General features: G+C 38.7%; 1 pseudogene; it reads right to left on the reverse strand.

Moving 5' to 3' along the window:
- Window positions 1-9,563: 9,563 nt before the first annotated feature.
- Window positions 9,564-17,578, reverse strand: LOC148147464 (protocadherin-10 pseudogene; annotated as a pseudogene).
- Window positions 17,579-18,625: the final 1,047 nt, after the last annotated feature.

Consider the following 18,625-nt stretch of genomic DNA (forward strand, 5'->3'; position numbering starts at 1 on the left):
TAACATGTATGGCATGCAAGGGTTCCAGCCATCAACCAGTAAAGTAATGGTGTGAACTGAACTATTATACCTACAAAGGCTGTGGACAGTTCTGTAGTCTCCTTTACGGAGGTTCACAATTTTCTACAAAACATCCATCAAAGGCTGTTCATATTCTCAGGGAAGAGAACCTCTAAACACCGCCATTTATATGAAATACCTTTACCATCCCTGAATTCCCCACTATTGGCATGCTGGTGTTTACCAGTGACAAGCAACTCAACTGTACTCGCCATATAACCACAGTGGCTACAGCAGTGATTCAGAAACTGGAAATATGATAGCGAGTAACTCATCTCCTGAATTCCCCAATTACTTTCCACCATCAACAAGGTACAAATCAGGGCTGTGATAGATGACTCCCCAATTGGCTGGACAATGATTCTCCATCAATACTCAATAAGCTTGTCAACATTCAAGACAAAGCAACCTGCTTTATTAAAACTGCATTCACTTTGATCAATAGCAGCTGTGTATGCTACCTACAACATGCACTGTGGAAATGTGATGAAGATCCTTACACAGCATCTTGGAAACATGCGAACATTTCCACCGTGATGGTCAAAGGTAGCGGAAAGATGGAAACACCATCACCTGCAAGCTGTCCTCCAAGCCAACCACAAAACTGCCTTGGAAACATATCGCTTTACCTTCACTTTCACTTAGTCAAAATCCTGCAATTCCCTCCCTCCAGAATTGTAGGTCTACCTACAGCACATGGACTGCAGTGGTTCACAAAGACAGCTTCCTACCACCTTTCCAGTGCAACTAGACTGGGCAATAAATCAAGGCAAGTCAGTGACGCCCATGTTATAAGACAATTTTTAAGGCAAAAGACAAACAAGCAAAAGAACAAAACAGAATGGTAAACATAATTTTCCAATCAATGAAGTCAAAACTTTTTTTTTAAGTTGAAAATATATTGCAAGCTCACTTAACACTGCATTACTTGAAAATTGTTGAAAAGAGAGTCGGGTTACTGAAGATTTGAATCTTTCATTCACCAGCACAAATGCATGAATGCCAAATTTGAACTCATAGAATTTATACTACGGTAGAAAAAGGTTAGTATTTGGCGGGTTGACTGTGATGAGTCAAGTCTTTACGATGAGTGAAACAATTAGAATGGTTGGATGGCGCTGGAGAAATGCACTTTCTTTCCAATCCATTGTGGTTGAAACTTCACTTAATGTTTCGTTGGGAAGTCTAACTGTTTTTAATCCGATGAGAATTTGTTTTTGTATGTTTGCACAATGTTAGAGTGTCTATTGAATATCGAAGTGAAGATGAGAATTGCTTTTGTTTGATTTGCAATCGTCCATGCAAACTGATGACTGTTGGAGATCTCTTCTGGCATTAATATGAAGTAGTAACACCAAGAGCTTACAGATATACAACGTTCCTTAAATGGCTTTCACGGATTGTATTTGGGAGTGTCATCACGCAATGTTTGTTATTGGTCTATGAATAGATATTAGAGTGGCGTAAACAACAAAAAGGCATGTTAACAGGGGTATATTTTAAAGAGCACCATAAATGAGAAAAGTGTGAATGTTAAGTAGATGGCCCTTCGTGTGGCGTTCTGCAGTTTACGTTTTTTTAAGCTTTATGAATATTCCTCATGAATGAGTTATTAAAATACCAGATACCCATCAGATTACAAATGGAAAAGGCAAGATGTCTCCGTGGAGCTAGAAGAAAATTAGAAGATGAAAAATGGCGAATCATCGACGGATTTTAATGCATACTGTATACTGTATTATTGCAATTAATACGTTGCATGCCGAGATGGCAAGTTCTGTCTGCGATTCCCAAAATATATTTGGAATAGTCGGAGAAATTGATCAATTTCACCCATTGTGAACGCAGGCTCAGACTTAGGCATCAGATTACTGAAATATTCATGAGGGAAAACACAGTGCGACGAATGTGTTTTGATGATTAACTCTAGATGTGTTAAACAAATAGACGACAATATCACCAATCAACGTGTTGAAGCAGGGCAGATTCACTCACTCTTATCCAACTGCAAACAGCCAATCATAATTAGATTAGATTATTTACAGTGTGGAAACAGGCCCTTCAGCCCAACAAGTCCACACCGACCCTGACCACCACCCACACATTTACCCCTTCACCTAACACTACGGGCAATTTAGCTTGGCCAATTCACCTGACCTGCACATCTTTGGAATGTGGGAGGAAACCGGAGCACACCCACGGGGAAAATGTACAAACTCCACACAGTCAGTCGCCTGAGGCGGGAATTAAACCCGGGTCTCTGGTGCTAGTGTTAGGTATGTATACGTTCCGAAAGCCGTTGCCACAGCGGAGCTTACGGAAGTTTCATGGTTGAGATGGCTCAAGAAATGACTGAAGAAACGTTTTGGTCTCTTGTAGAATCAAGTCGCATGCAGAATGGGAACAAAAATGCATTTGAGAGAAAATATCAATCATGCTCATGTTCAACGCGAAAACCAGCACAATTAATGTTATCATCTAAAGTTGCCAGTAATTTTCATATGTTTCCGAAAATGATCATGGTCCAGGATGGAGGTATCACTTTGAAGTGATTTACCTGTAGTCTGTTGCTAACATTTTGATCATGCGAAATACTAGAATTTTCATTTCAACAAGAGAGTTAGCAGAGGGTCTCCAATCTTCTCAGAAGTTGAAGAGCTGCGGTAAAGTAGTTGTGTGGTTATTGTAAGAGAGAACAATGTTTTAAATTATTGCTTAAATGGCACGCAAATGAAATTTGCCCCCCAAATAAATCATCAGCGAATATAATTCATAGCGTTTGTGGAAAGCACTACAAGTAGTGTAATTTTCTTTCTGCAGTTATTGAAAAGAATCAGTAAATGTTTTGAATTATGTCAAATTTGGGCAATGTACGAGATTAAACAAGTGAGAGGACAAGTGATAAAATATAATGTAGAAAACTGAAATAATCTTCTGTGTTAAAAAGGATGGGGAGAATAAATCTCAAAGTAAATGAGCAGATAATTCGAGAAGTTACAAAAGTAATTGTAGTATAATAAATACCGTCTATTTGAATGTAACAAACATCTCTAATCATAAATGTAAATGCAAGTCTTACAAGCACACAAAATTGAAAGAAAGCTATTCAATACAATTTACTACACATACTCAACGTATGAAATTGGCACTGGGCTTGAAGTATTCACTATGATTCGTTCTCACCTGCTGAATTTCTCCAGCACTTTCAGGTTACCATTAGACAAAGATAGGACAAGTAGGACGACGGACACTGTATAAACACGAGTGTAGATAATAACAAAGGCAAACATAGATGAAATGAATACGTATTTTGCATTACTGTACAGTTACAATGACACCATACCAATGCAGAGAGAATTCGACATCGCTGAAAATACAATAATGGAGAAGAACTCAGGAAATTGCATTCACAAGAAAAGAGTGTCTAATAATATTCATGGAGCTGCATGCTGAAAAATTCATCGTACTGCTGGTTTTCATCTCTTTGTAAAACAAATAGATGGCACAAATTCTGTGCACGTTATTTGTTGCAATTTGAAGTTACCCATGCTCCTTGCACGAAATTGTCATGTTATAGAGTCATTGAGTCAGAGAGTCATACTGCACAGGAAGAGACCCTTCGATCCAATTTGCCCATCCCCACTAAGTTTCTCAAATTAAACTAGTCCTACTTGCTGGAGTTTGGTCCATATCCCTCAAAGTTTATGCTATTCATGCATTTGTCCAAATTTCATTTAAGTGTTGTAGGTGTACCTGCATTGATGATTTTCTTTGCCAATTCAGTCTACATGCAAACCACCTTGTGTGCGATAACATGCCCCTCAGGTCGTTTTTAAATCTTTTGCTTATCACACTAAAATATTCCCCCTAATTTTGACCTCCCCACCTTAGTAAAAAGATGTTTGCTGTTAACCTTATCTATGTCCCTCATGATTTTATGAACGGCTGTATTGTCACTCCACAATCTCATGCATCCATTGAAAAAAGGTACCAGCTAATCCAACTTCTCCTTATGGCATGAAGCCTCCAGTCCTGGTAAATCTGGTTCATCTTTTCTGAACCCGTTTCAATTTAATAGCATTGATCCGATAGCAGGGCTACCAAACTGTGCATAGTACTACAAAAGCAGTCTTGTACAACCTCAACATGACATCCCAACTGCTGTACTCAATTGCCTTTGCAATGAAAGTATATTAAAAGCCTTGTTAACCATCGCGTCCAATTGTGACATAACTTTCAAAAAACTATCTGCCTGAATTCCGAGGTTTCTCTGTTCGACAACAATACCCAGGGCCCTGCAATTAGCGTATACGCTCTGTCCTTCATTTTACTAAAACGGGACATACCTCACATTTGTCCAAATTAAACTTCACCTACCACTCCTCAACCCATTGGCTCAATTGAACACGATCCTTCTCTCATCTTGGATAACATTCTTCACTGTCGACTATATTACCAACTTTGGTGTCATCTGCAAACTTACTAACTGTGCCTCTTGAATCCTCATTCAAGTCCTTTGCATAACTGACAAGCAACAGTGGATCCAGCACGAATCCCTGCAGAACATCAATGGTCACAGGCTTCCAGTCAGAAATAAAATCATCAACCAGCAAATTCTGTCTTCACCACCAAGTTAATTTTGTACCTAAGTGACAAACTGTCCCGGAAATTCATGTGAGATAATTTTACTAAGCAGTCTATCGTGTTTTATTGAATTCCATGTGAGTAATGTCTACCACTCTGGCTTCATCAATCTTTTTAGTTACATCTTAAAATAAGTCAATCAGATTTGTGAGACACGATTTCCCATCCACAAAGCTAAGTCAATCAAGGTTGTGAGACACGATTTCCCATCCACAAAGCCGTGCTGACTATCCCTGATCAGACTTTGCCTCTCCAAATGCATATGAATCCTATCTCTCAGAATCCCCTCCAACAACTTCCCTGCCACTGATGTCAGATTCATTCTTCTGTAATTCCCAGGCTTCTTCTTATAGCCTTCCTTAAATAAAGGCATAACATTACTTACTCTCCAGTGCTTCGGCACCTCTCCCATGGGTATAGATGATACAAATATCTCTGTGATGGGTGCCGTAATTTCTTCCTAACTTCCAACAATGGCCTAGGGTACAGTTGATCAGATCCCAGAGATTTATCCATTGTTATGCTTTTTAAGACGTTGAGCACCTCCTCTTCTGTAATGTGAACTATTTTTAAGACATCAATATTTATTTTCCAGAGTCTCCGAGCAGCCATGCCCTTGTGGTGTAATTTGACTATAATGCCCAGCCCCGCGTGTATGCCAGGATCTCACACTGGCAGCAAATAAAATTTTCTGATGCAAGTAGTGAATATTGAATTACTGCTTGCAATTTGCAATAAAATGCTAAAGGTGACGAGAAAAGTCTTGGTTGTATACCATATTAGTATTAACATTACATAATCCAGAAAGATCCCTATTCAAATCATGTTCTGTTGGAACGTGAATTCCATAATTGAATGAACCAGACCAAACGCCCATCAGGTATATCAAGGAGTTTGCCTCGAGTGTAAACTTTATCCAATTTAAAAGCAAGTGTAAAGTGCTATGTTCCAGATGGAATTTGATTGGTCACACTACTCGACTGGATGTAAAACATACTTTATTTTTGTGTCTAGTTAATATACAAAAAAGAAAGAATCTGGCTAACTGTGACTGAACTGGAAAATTTAACAGAAAAACTGATTATTTAACAATTAATCAGTAACTGTTCCAATATGATCACATCCCATAAACACACCCTTCGCAAAGCAAAGTTACTAAAACAGATTGTTTCACATCTGATTCAGGAAGCAGAGAGAGAACCGCAAGTAGCAGAAAGAGAGAAGTGTAGCAGTTTCCACAACCAGCTTCCAAACCCCCTCAGCAACAAACTAAATGAAAGCCTTGGCTTTGTGCGATCTTGTCTCCGTGTGTTCACGCTGCCTCTATGATTTTAGTTTTTGAAAAAAAGGGCATCGCAAGCAGTTTTCTTCTTGGTTTGTTCTTATTTTTTCCAACCATATGATCAAATATGGTCTCAGACAAATTAGTGTCAATTTCTTTATCTTTCTTCTTTGATTTTACCTTGTGTTTGAACCTGTGAATTTGCCACATTGTCACCACACAATCAGTAACAATCCCAGACTACGCATCCTGTGACACCTCTGTTGCCTGGTTTTCCATTTGCTTTTCAACGACAGAAGGCATCACTCCCATCTATGATCCAGCTTTATCATTAACGAGGATAAGCTGTATTTCCAGAACAGAGAGTTTCTCTGTTACACCGACCATAACTTCACCACTTTTCATTGGACTCTCCAACCTCACCTTATACAATGGAACACCACACATTTCACCCATAAAACCGATATATTAGCACCCTTTCTGGCAATACTCCTTCCAAAGTGCACACCGCTTTATCCCTCACCATCAATAATTAACTTGCTCCTTTATCGCCTTTTTTATTTATTTACCTTTTCTCCCCGGTACACATGAATAAATCTTACACAGAAAGGTATTTTTTAAAAAGATCTGATACTTTCTTATTAACCAACCGCTGACTAGACTGTACATTTTGTTGCAGTTCTTTAGTTTTCACTGAGATGTCCTTTACTACTTCAATAAACCTACCAGTTTAAGCTGAAATATCACATCAGTCTTTCCATTGTTTTTCATAAAGCACCAAAGCCCCAACGTCATGGATCCTACATTATTATATTAAAAGCACCTAAGTTTTATTTTTACGCCTCTTCCACCCTCATGGCTTTCCTTAAAACCCCGAGGTAAACTATCTTTACTATCTTCAATGAGAGATCCCTTTCCTTTACCACCTGAGGATTTTTTATTTCCCAAATTCAAATCCTCATTGATTGAAGTTGATGTCGGAAGGCAATCTTTGATTTATGTACCGACTTCTAAGCACCTGCTATTTCAACCGCTAATTTTGCAGTCTTAACCATCTGCTGTTCCACCAGTTCTCACTCATTCGGGAAGTGAATTGTAGAACTCCTTCAAACTGACAGTCTCTTCAAATGTATGTTTCTGATTTATTTGAATGCCTATATCCACCAATCAACGTAACTTTGTTTAATCATTTCAAACTCAATATACGCTTGACCATGTTCCATCCTTAGTTTCATAAAAAATGTCTGTTGTCTTCTGGCACTAGTTCATATCCAGTTAAGAACTTTCTTTTCAAGTCATCATGCTCCTCATGTACCTCCTCTGAGAGTAATACAATTGTCTCACTAGCCCTACCTTACCACCCTTCGTTTGAATCGCCAGTACCCACACTGTCACCAACAATTTCATTTCAAACGAAATGAAAAATACTTCGACATCCAAATCATCAAACTTTGATAATGCTTGGAAACATTGGTGCGAGTACACTTAAATCTCAAATTTAAGTCCGAAATTATTGTCATGAAACTTTCCTATGCATGACTCTTTAAATGGATATCATTGCTTAGTGGCAATTTCCTATTTCCACCACCACCACCCACATCATTGCACATTAAGTATGTTCAAATAATTCAAATGGGTTCGTCAATGTCTCAAATGAAGTTGCTTTTGCCACATTTCCAGATTGTGCATGTCACTCGATCTACACATGAAGTGAAAATCACTTTAAATGTTTGCCCTCTCTTTCTTGTTTCTTTTAAGCGCAGGAACACCTTCTCCCTGTCAACTCTATTCAGCATGTTCATGATTTGTAAAATCATGACCAAATCTCTGTAAGGTTTCAGCTCAGAACAGTCCCAAGTTCTTCAATCTATCATTGTAACTGAAGTTCTTCATTCCTTGAACCATTCTGTAGTTCTGCACACTCGACAATGCATTCACATATTTTCAATAATGTAGTGCCCACAAATGTACACTATCCCTCAGCTGTGGTCGAACAATGGAGAGTTTTCCCGGATTCCTTTCCTCTTTAATTCTCAATCGTTCCTTGAAATAAAGTAAATATAATACCTTTAGTCAAGGGAACTCTTATGAATCTTTCCTGATTTTATATTTTCTTTCAGGAAGCAGGTAATCAGTTCAGTGTCTCTGTCACTTCAAATGCGAATTGAGCAAATTGTTTCTCTGTAAGTGATACTTCATCGAACTGCTAAGAATAACATGCATCTGTTTAATGGTGATCGAAAATGACTGAACAGCCATTAGCTTGCTGAATTGATTTTGTTTTTCTCCTCCCTATGGAATATAACTTGGCAATTTGCCAAACTTTGAGAGATGTGTAAGGTGAAAGGGGAAAGACTTAAGAAGGGCATGAGGGCCAGCTTTTTAACGTAGAGAGTGGTGCGTGTAAGGAATGGGCTGCCAGATAAAGTTGTCGAGGCAGGTACAATAGCGGGTTTAAAAAAAAACTGCGGTTGATACATGGATGGGAAGGGTTTTGAGGGATATGGAGTAAATGCGGGCAGATAGAACGAGCTGGTCCATGGTCTACATAGACTAGCTCGGGCCAAAGGGCCTGTTTCCATGCTGTATCAATCTAAGACTCTGTGACTCTATAACAGGCAACAATAGCTGTAATGAGAAACATGATATTGAGTACAGTGGAACAAAAGACCTCAGTCACTTAACAGGAGGCCAAGATGGTTCAATGGCTTCGTTCACTTCTGGTTGAAGGTGATTGTAAATATCCAGACTTAACATTCCCACTTGTGGCTTGGGTAGGGGAATGGGTCTGGGAGGGATGCTCTTTGGAGAGTCGGTGTGGTCTCAATGGGCCAAATGGTCTGCTTGCACACTTGTAGGGATTCTGTGATTCCGCTGCAGCTGAGGTTTCAAAAATCAGATTTGGGTATATTTGTGAAGCACATTCCTTCCATTAATTTCTTAATTGCCAATCACCATTAATGGCTGGATTTGAAATACTGTACACATTTCATCTGATCTGACTTGTGATCACTTTGCTCTAGCTATTCAAGCCTGCTTCCAAAGTTTTAGAAACATTTAATTATAGCTTTCCATGTAAAATATAAGACTCATTAGATTACTTGCAGTGTGGAAACAGGCCCTTCGGCCCAACATGACCACACCGACCCGCCAAATCACAACCCACCCAGACCCATTACCCTACATTAATCCCTTCAGCTCACACTACGGGCAATTTAGCATGGCCGATTCACTTAACCTGCACATTTTTGGACTGTGGGAGGAAACCAGAGCACCCGGTGGAAACCCACGCAGACACAGGGAGAATGTGCGAACTCCACACTGACAGTCACCCGAGCCTAAAACCGAACCTGGCACATTGGTGCTGTGAGACTGCAGTGCTTACTGCTGAGCCACCATGCTCCCCCTGTATTCCTGTATTGGTTGAGTTTTGATCTTAGGCGCTGGATTGTCATATTCTATAATCAAGCTTCGCTTGATAGATCATTTACTTTTATAATTAATACAATAAAACGTGATCAAATGAGTCTGAAGATTTTCGTTAACTAGAGAAAACAATCTTCTTGCAAACAAGTAATAAAGCATACAAACAATATATCTATATATTTGTATTACAGTTAGAAAGACATGAATGGAAATATCAATACAACATTTCAATCTTATTTCCAACATCATCAATTAGAGAAATTTAAGTCAAGGAAAATTCAACCATATCTTAATTGTTTTAGTTGCAGCATTACTTCAAGTGGACTGTGGACAGCATTTGTTGATTCGTTTTCGATTCTTCTGAAGTGAAGGATTGAGTAATATGAGGGCCTTAACTTTCCTGTATCTAATAACTCCCAGTCTCTACCAAAATCACTTTGCGCTGAAGTACGAGAGGAAAATGGATTTTGCTTCTGAATTCAGTTCTGCCGTTTTCTACACTGAGCTGAAAAAATCTTCTGTTGAACTAAATCTCTGACTCTTCTGAAGTGAACAGAAAAACAAAGCTGGTGATATTCTTGTGTTAAAATTGCCTGTCAAAAATTGGAATGTACAAGTGCATTTCAACTAATACCTTAGGTTCCACTTGCACTTGCCTTTTGAGCAATATATGATGTATATTCGCTGTTAGAGAATGTTTGCAGATGGCGTTTTTGAGACTTTAAAGGAAGGACCAGTATCAATCTATGTCTTGGTTAAACTCAATCCATGATTCAATCATGATAATAACATTTGGTACAAACCTTTTACGATTCTTGTAATGCACAAAACTTCATTCGATTTTGAAAGGGTTACAATGAATTAGAAAACACTGATGCAACAGAATCGTTCAAACAATTTACCACATAAGAGTTGCGTGAGTTGTAAAATGGATAAAGAATTAGATTGAACGCATGGCCCAAAGGATAAGCATAAAGGATTATTTTTTTTATTTTCTAACTCTAAATAATGCTTACAATCTATAGCAAAGATTTGGCTTTTGGCAATTGAATGAGTGTAGCTAATTTTTTCAGTGACACTGAGAAATGTAAGAATGCCTGTTGACAAGATAATGCACAAAATCTACAAAGGAACACAGATAAATAAAATGAAAATACAAATAACTAGTAGAATGAGTATAACGTGTCATAACGTTAAAAAAATCAAATTTGCAGGAAGAGTCGAGAATCAGTGTACAATTTGATTTCAGAGAAGTCATCGAATTTCAATGGACAGAAGGATTTAGGTGTTCTGGTGCATGTATAAGGTTGAGTTACCTTGCAAGTAAAGAAAGTAGTGAACACTGTAAAGGAAATTGTTGATAATAGTGAAGGAAATAGAAAGAAGAGCAGGGACATTTTACTTCAGTAGAACGTGATCTTTAACATTATTAAAGCACGACTCATTAAATAGTCTCTTAAAGAATTCTCTACCGAGATCGTTCATTCGTAGTTTTTTTTTCAAAATTGTTTACATTCAGTTTCAGTTAAATTGGAAAGTGGTTAAGGTAAAAATGGAGGGGGACAGAACGCAGCAAACCATATATCAACAGGTTCAGCATCTGCTATAGAGAAAGATACCGCGTCATTGAATTTCTTCAATGCTTGAGTTCGATAGATTTCTCATGTACGAAAGTAGCCATAGATTATTACACGAAACGAGCAAATAAAATGAGGAATGGAAATATTGAATAGAAGTAAAGCACGAAAGGCCAAACGTCCTCAATGTTTTGCCAATATACTGCATTACAGTGTGGAAACAGGCCACACCAACAAGTCCACACCGACCCGCCGAAGCATAACCCACCCATACCCCTACATTTACCCCTTACCTAACACTACCGGCAATTTAGCACATCTTTGGACTGTGGGAGGAATCCCGAGCACCCGGAGGAAACCCACGCAGACACGGGGAGAACGTGCAAACTCCACACAGTCAGTCGCCTGAGGCGGAAATTGAACCCGGGTCTCTGGCGCTGTGAGGCAGCAATGCTAACCACTGTGCCACCGTGCCGCCCACGAATATGTTTTAATTATATCCGTGGGACATAATGTATTTAGAATCTTCAAAAAACAAAGAAATATTTCATTGTGTTGTGTATACTTCTGTTCTTTAATATTACAAAGGATATTTTCACTTCCTATCAAATTTTTTATATATGTTCAATACTGCCATGGAATGGACATCCTTTAACAATGTCAATTTTCATTCCGTATCATTAAAAGTTGACATTATCAACAAATCCCCAAAAAATCACTTTGAAAATCATCGTTGTTAATTCATGCAACATATCTATGTCTCCATCCCTACTATCATTTACCAACAGCTTTAATTCCCGCAATACCTGAAAGTGTTGTGTCCTCCCGAATTCATTTCCAATTTTCCTGGAACCCATGATGTTAAAACTTCAAACACTTTTCCATGCCTGTCACAGTATCACACGCTCTTGTCAATTACAAGAGTATCTCAAGTATGTCAGTAGCAAGTGCGAAATGTCTGTCCATTTACTCATTCAATAGTATGCGTTTTATTCCTGAATTGATTACACATTCCTCTTCCGTTGGCTTTCTACAGCTCAACACTTTGTTGGACCTTTACTTTTCTCGTTCACTTCTCATCTATTTAATCTTAGTCGGAAACTACTGTTTCAACTATTCCAGCTTGGCTGACTTTGATATCCCCATCTCCCCATCTTGGTACATTCGTAAATATATATACATGCTGCCCGTCACAACAATTTTATACTATCATCATCGGTCACAATTCTTCTTCTGCATAAAATTTTTAATTATCCAACGTCCAGTGGAGGATATCTGAAACTCCTTCTAATTATATATTGGAAAACAAAAGTCATTGACTTAAAATACTACCATAACTACTCAGATTGTTTCCCACTTGGTGACATGGCTGACCATTACATGAGCTTTCAATCACACGTTGATGTCTTTGCTAACGCCAACCCAATATACATTCTACATCCCTAAACATGTGAGTAACCACACTTGCCTGTGCTCATCTGTTTCTGAGATGCTTCCAAATCCATTTCACACTTCCAGACTTCATTCCATATTCTACACATTACAAATGAAAGGGTCTGCAAAGCAGATCTTTCTGTGCCCTAAAACAAAAAATAACTTTTGACTACTCTTATTAATGATGGATTAGACTGGGTTTAATTAGTTGCCTCTCCAATTTAGATATTCTCAATTTGTTTTGGAATACCTGAATAGTCTGGTCTCTCTTGTCCTCAGTAATCTCCTTCAACATTTTAATTAATTCATATTATTCAGGTCACTTCAGAATTTCCAATGTTAATATCTCCAGATTTGAAGCCAGTGCTTTCATTTGTCTCGGCCCTGGCGTCTGGAATGTTCTCCCCAATTATCTCAGCCTCTGTAATTTGCTTTCCAGTTTATCACAATGTCTTGAATCAATCACTTTCACACAGCTTACAATCAAGAAAAGTACAATCTGCTACCGTTTTTTCTTTGTTTAACCTTTCTGTAAAATACTTTGAGATTCTTGAAATGGTTCAGGCTTCCATGTAAATGCAATTTATTACTGCTTTTGTTGTTTTATTGTGTATCATGATGCCCAATTTTGAGCCTTTAACAGCCAATAAATTTTAATTACAGCACGTTTGAACTTTCTAACAAGCGCAAAAATTAGCAACAGAATCCTATCAATCCTGCTGGACGATATAATAAAATCACAGCTGATCATATTTTGACTACTTATGTGTATGATTTGTCACAAAATTTGCAATAGAGTCGTGGTTTTCTCTTTCGACTAACAAAGGAGAAACTCAAGAGATGATCCAGGGACTTGTGTTTTACGTGCAATGGCAGATTTTAGAATTTGAATTAACTCAGAAGCTGGAATGCAGTGATTAAGACATTAAATCGTTGCTAGTTGTGAGGAAAACGCGTGTTTTCCGAAAGTCCTTTCGGGGTGCAAGCTGTCATTTTCACTTGGTCTGGCCTGCATGCAATTCCAGACCCACAAAAGAGTTTCCTCGCTACGGTTCTATGGTTAATTGGGATTGGACAAAAATTTTTGAAAAACCAGCGATGCACCCACCCCGTGAATAAACAGCAAAAACAGACTGGCATGAGCACTGTAAAGCAAAATTAACGCAGAAGTCCTGATTGAAAGTTGAAATGAATTTGAACTTCATGTTTTCTTCTCATTGTATGATAGCAGAGTGAAACTAGATTGAAGCTTAATGCAAGACGGTGGACACGACAAACTTCTTCCAATAATATCGAAGCTACAAACTCCAGAGGTTGCTGCGCCTCACAGCTACAATAATAGCAGTTTTTTGACAATGTGGAAATAGGGGTGACTGACTTTATCGTATTTTCAATCTTTCTCACAAGGAAAAGTTTTCATAACTGGGATTAATATAGCGTACCTTCTGTGAACTTCCGCCAATGGTGTTACATCCATCCTCAAATTCGCAGACCAGGCTTACAAACCTCACTTATTGTGAGGGGAATTGAATGTAAGAAGTTGTAAAGTTACTCTCAATTTATACAGGCAGCGATGAATCCAATCCAGAATGTTCTGCATAGTATTGGTTCTGTTATATCAGGAAAGGTCAAAATGTGTTAATGCAGTTCGAAGAATGTTTACTAGATTAATATTTGTAATGAGTGAGGGTCTTATAATTAAAGTTTTAGCGCTCTTTTGTATAGTCGCAGTTTCGAAGAGAAACAAGTGACTTGATTGAACGATGTAAGATTCAAAGTAATCTCGACAGGGTGACTATGTAGAGGATGTTTCATCGTTTACGATTTTCAAGTACTAACGTTCAGTATTAAAAGATATCAGGTATTTCCTGTTTAAAAGAGAGACGAGTGTTTTTTTCATGCCCCTCACGGAATTGCGAACTTTTATAATTTTCTTCCTGAAAAGATCGTGGGAGAAGAATCCGTAATTCTTTCTCAAGGGCAAAGTGAAACATTTATCTTAAAGTAAGGTGATGAGATGTTATCATAGATAGCAGAGAACAGAACTTTCAGCCTACAATCACGTCAACTCTGATGGAATTAAATAACAAAGCAGGTATGAGGTGTTGAAAAGCTTGCTTCTGCTCCTTGTTCAGATATGCTACAAAGTTATTCAGAATTGTACGTGAACAACCATCTGTTAACTGTCTCAATGTATTTGAAGAATTCAAATCATACACGAAATCTCCACACCGACAATATTTTGTTAAAGCAATGTGATTCATTGCATAACAAACAATGGTGAAATTATCACACGTAAACCAGAAATAAAATGCTCCATGGAAGATCTGTGCTGAAGGCGACGCATTTGTCATTGCAGTGCTCTGTACTTAAACTAAACAGAGCAACTCTCCACAAAGCTAATGTTAACAGCAATCACAAAGTAACGTTTCAGACACTGCATCTACAAAGATTGCGTTTGTCTCTACTAATATGTGGGAGATTCAAGCATTCTATTTTTTTAAAAAAGCATAGGTCGAAGGGTTGATTTTTTTTTCCGGGATACTCATGAATCTACAAACTGCAACTTAATTTCATTGCGCAATGACACCATATTGTGTGTCTGCGTCACGAATATTAATATCATCCAGAGGCAATGTCGGGTTGCACGGCTTTAAGAACAAAAAATCGCTCTTAGAGGATTCGGGTGAAAGACAGACGGTGTAATTATATGATTGTCCAATTGGGAGAGTCTGAGCAGAATCGAGATAATTTAAATTTGCTTTCGGGACGCCTCGACAATGAGAGGCATCGGCTGAATTCCTCAGCCTGTAGCAGCACATCCTGGACGTGTAACAGAAAATATTCCTGTCTTGTTTGCATTTCAAAACGACCAGAAAAACTATTATGAATAGAAATATACAGGACGTTGATCCTAAAATTATGATCAATAGAAAATTTAAATCTGAAAATAATTCTGAATTTCGTGGTTTGCTTTTTTGTTCAAAGGTACTTTCAGTAACATTACTTTGGATTGTAAAGAGAATTGAAACTGTACTAGAGAGACTCGGCTGCCCATTATCCCTGACCAAAATTACAAGTGTCTGTCTCAGGACATCTTGCTCCCTAAAATTTCGAGTTGTTCGAATTTCGCCAGAAGTAAATCCCACATTAAAAATGCTGTGATCAGTAGCTTCTATGAGCTGGTAAGAAAGTCGTGCATTCTGTCCAGAATCTGCGTCTGTCGCAATTACTTTGGTCACCAAGTATCCGGGATGCGCAGATTTTGGTACAATCAAAATCGAACTGCTGTGGTTTGAAGGCGAGACAATGACTGGGGCATTGTCATTTTGGTCCAGGATAATAACGTTTACGAGAGCAGTGCTGGTCAGTGAGGGAGTACCGCCATCCTGAGCCTGAACTTTGAACTGAATTTTTTTCTGTATTTCATAGTCAAAAGAGCGTAGCGCGTAAAGGTGCCCAGTTTCCGAGTTAACACTGAAGCGGCCAGACGCAGAACTTTCACGTGTGAAACTGTCCAATAGGAAATACGATACAGCGCTATTCCTGCCCATATCAGGGTCGAAAGCGGTAACATCAAATATTGATGCACCAGGAGCATTGTTTTCCAGTAGGAACACATTATATACCGCCTGCGTAAATTGTGGTGCATTATCATTGATGTCAGAAACTGAAATGTGGATAGTTTTATTTGTGGAAAGAGGTGGTGATCCTGCATCCCAGGCAGAAACGGAAATGTTGTAGTATGGAGAGATTTCGCGATTCAGTATGCCACTCACTATTAAATTGTATTGCCTGTTCAAAGATTTTTGAAGGTTAAACGGGATATTTTGTGATAACTGACACCGCACTTGTCCATTTTCACCTGAATCACGATCGGTTGCACTTATTTTAGCGATCACAGTCCCACTTGCAGCATCTTCGCTTACCTCAATAAAGAACGAGCTTATTTTTAACTCCGGAGCGTTATCATTAACGTCTACTAATTCAATAATAACCTCGGCGAGCCCAACTAATGCGGGCGTACCATTGTCTACAGCTTCTACATCAAATTGGTAAACTTTCTCTTCTTCATAGTCCAGTGATCCTTGAACTCTGATCTGCCCAGTTGCGAGGTTCAAACTGAACAACTCCCTCACACGATGAGAAACGTGGCTTGTGAAATAGTACTTCACTTCACCATTTGTTCCCTGGTCTAAATCAACAGCATTTAATGTTATGATCAACGTATTTTCAGGTACGTTCTCCAATGCGTTAACCCTGTATATCTGATGATCAAATACTGGGGCATTGTCGTTTACATCGAGGACAGTGATCACTATTTCTGCAGTGCTAGATCTACGACGAGCCCCACCGTCAATGGCCGTCAGTATGAGATGAAACATCGAGAGTTGCTCGCGGTCTAAAGGGTTTTCTAACATCAGCTCTGCAATTTTAGTTCCATCGCTTTTGGTCCGAGTCTTCAGGCTAAAGTGCTTGTTTGTGCTGATTTCATAACTACACACAGCGTTGGTACCCACATCTGCATCTTGCGCACTCTCGAGTGGGAAACGAGCTCCTGCTGCAGTTACCTCAGATATTTGTAAAGCGTATCTCATTTTGGGAAATCTGGGCGAGTTATCATTTATATCCAATATTTCCACATCGACATGGTGCATTTCTAAAGGATTGTCTACCGCTACATCCTGAGAAACAGAACAAATCGCACTTCGTCCACAGAGAATTTCCCTGTCGATTCTCTCGTTCACAACTAAAGCACCATTCCCCATATTCACTTTAAATACACGCCTCCCATCGTCAGAGACGAGATGAAATTTGCGAAACGACATCTCACCAGTACTTAGGCCTAAATCATCCGCGATATTCCCAACAAACGCACCGCGCTCCATTTCTTCGGGGATCACGTAATGTATTTCAGCGAAAATTAAATCTGAGACGCAAGTCAGTATCACAAAATAGAACAGCCGGCTGAGCAGTTTCGCCATTGTTGTGGTTTCGGGATCCAATTGAAATCTGCAAAAATGTCGTCTACCCTCCGTTTCTTATCTGATTGCCTACGAAATGAAATACATTTTCTGCTCAAGAAAAATGTCGACATTAAAATGACAAAATGTGAAATCTTGAACTGGCCGATCTTTCAGTGCAAGATAGTGTAGTTGCGGGCGATGTTACACTGCTCTTTGCTTCTGCGCTGTGTTTCCTATGATAGGAAAGGGGGAGGAGGTAGATCTCTTGCAGCGTTTGGTTTTCTTATTGGTAGACAGCGACACAAAGAGTCCTTACCCATTATTGCACCAAGCATTTCTTAAAGCAGAACTGTTCTCAAGGAGTTACAATACCCATATCGCAGTTATTTTATGGTGCACACTTAAAATGCGCTCACGCTGTTTCATATCCTCAAAATATTTTTCTTGTTGAAGGAGGTCAATTGTTTGCAATTGGCTATTGACAAGCAATGATAGTGTAATGGGAAAATAAACTGAATTTTATCCAGGTGAAATAATTTAAGGGGCGTTAATCCCATTATTTCAATACTTTCATTCAGGTTTATTGGATTAAACCAAACTGATTCAACGATCTGAGAAATATTGAAGAAATGATTAATTGATGAACAGACATCGTTTCTAAATGCTGTTCTTACTGATTTTGATTATTGGCTGGTCCCATATCTTTTTGGCTTTGAAGAAAATGTTTTTTCTTCTTGGATTACGAATTTTTGAACTGTTATTCTCAAATCAAATTCATGAAGAGAAAACTGACAGGAAAACATATGACGGCAATATAATGGGCAGCACATGGATCAGTGGCTAGCACTGCTCCCTTGCAACATCAGGGACTTGGGTTCGATTCTATCCGTGTTTCTGTGGATTTCGTCCAATAGAGCGGATTGACCAAGCTAAATTGCCTGGAGTGTCGAGGGATGTGCATGCTCAGTGAGTTGGCCATGTGAATTAGAGGCTTGGGCTCTTCTTGGTGTGAACTAGATGGGCGAATAGCCTTTAGGGATTCTGTGTCGACACTTCTAGATTTCATGGCACCTCCCAGCTATTTAATTTACGAGATAGTATTTGGTGCAGTATATATCAAACGTCTCCAGTCTACCATTTGCATACAACTTTCGAATGGTTTATTCTGTTAATGATGAAGCAACGGTTCAGATATGAAATGTAACTTAATTCAAGAAAGAAAAGAAATGTACAAC

This window comes from Chiloscyllium plagiosum, unplaced genomic scaffold (assembly GCF_037043375.1).
Source record: "Chiloscyllium plagiosum isolate Xiang-an unplaced genomic scaffold, Cpla_swu_hap1 HiC_scaffold_16, whole genome shotgun sequence".
Classification (NCBI taxonomy): Eukaryota; Metazoa; Chordata; class Chondrichthyes; order Orectolobiformes; family Hemiscylliidae; genus Chiloscyllium; species Chiloscyllium plagiosum.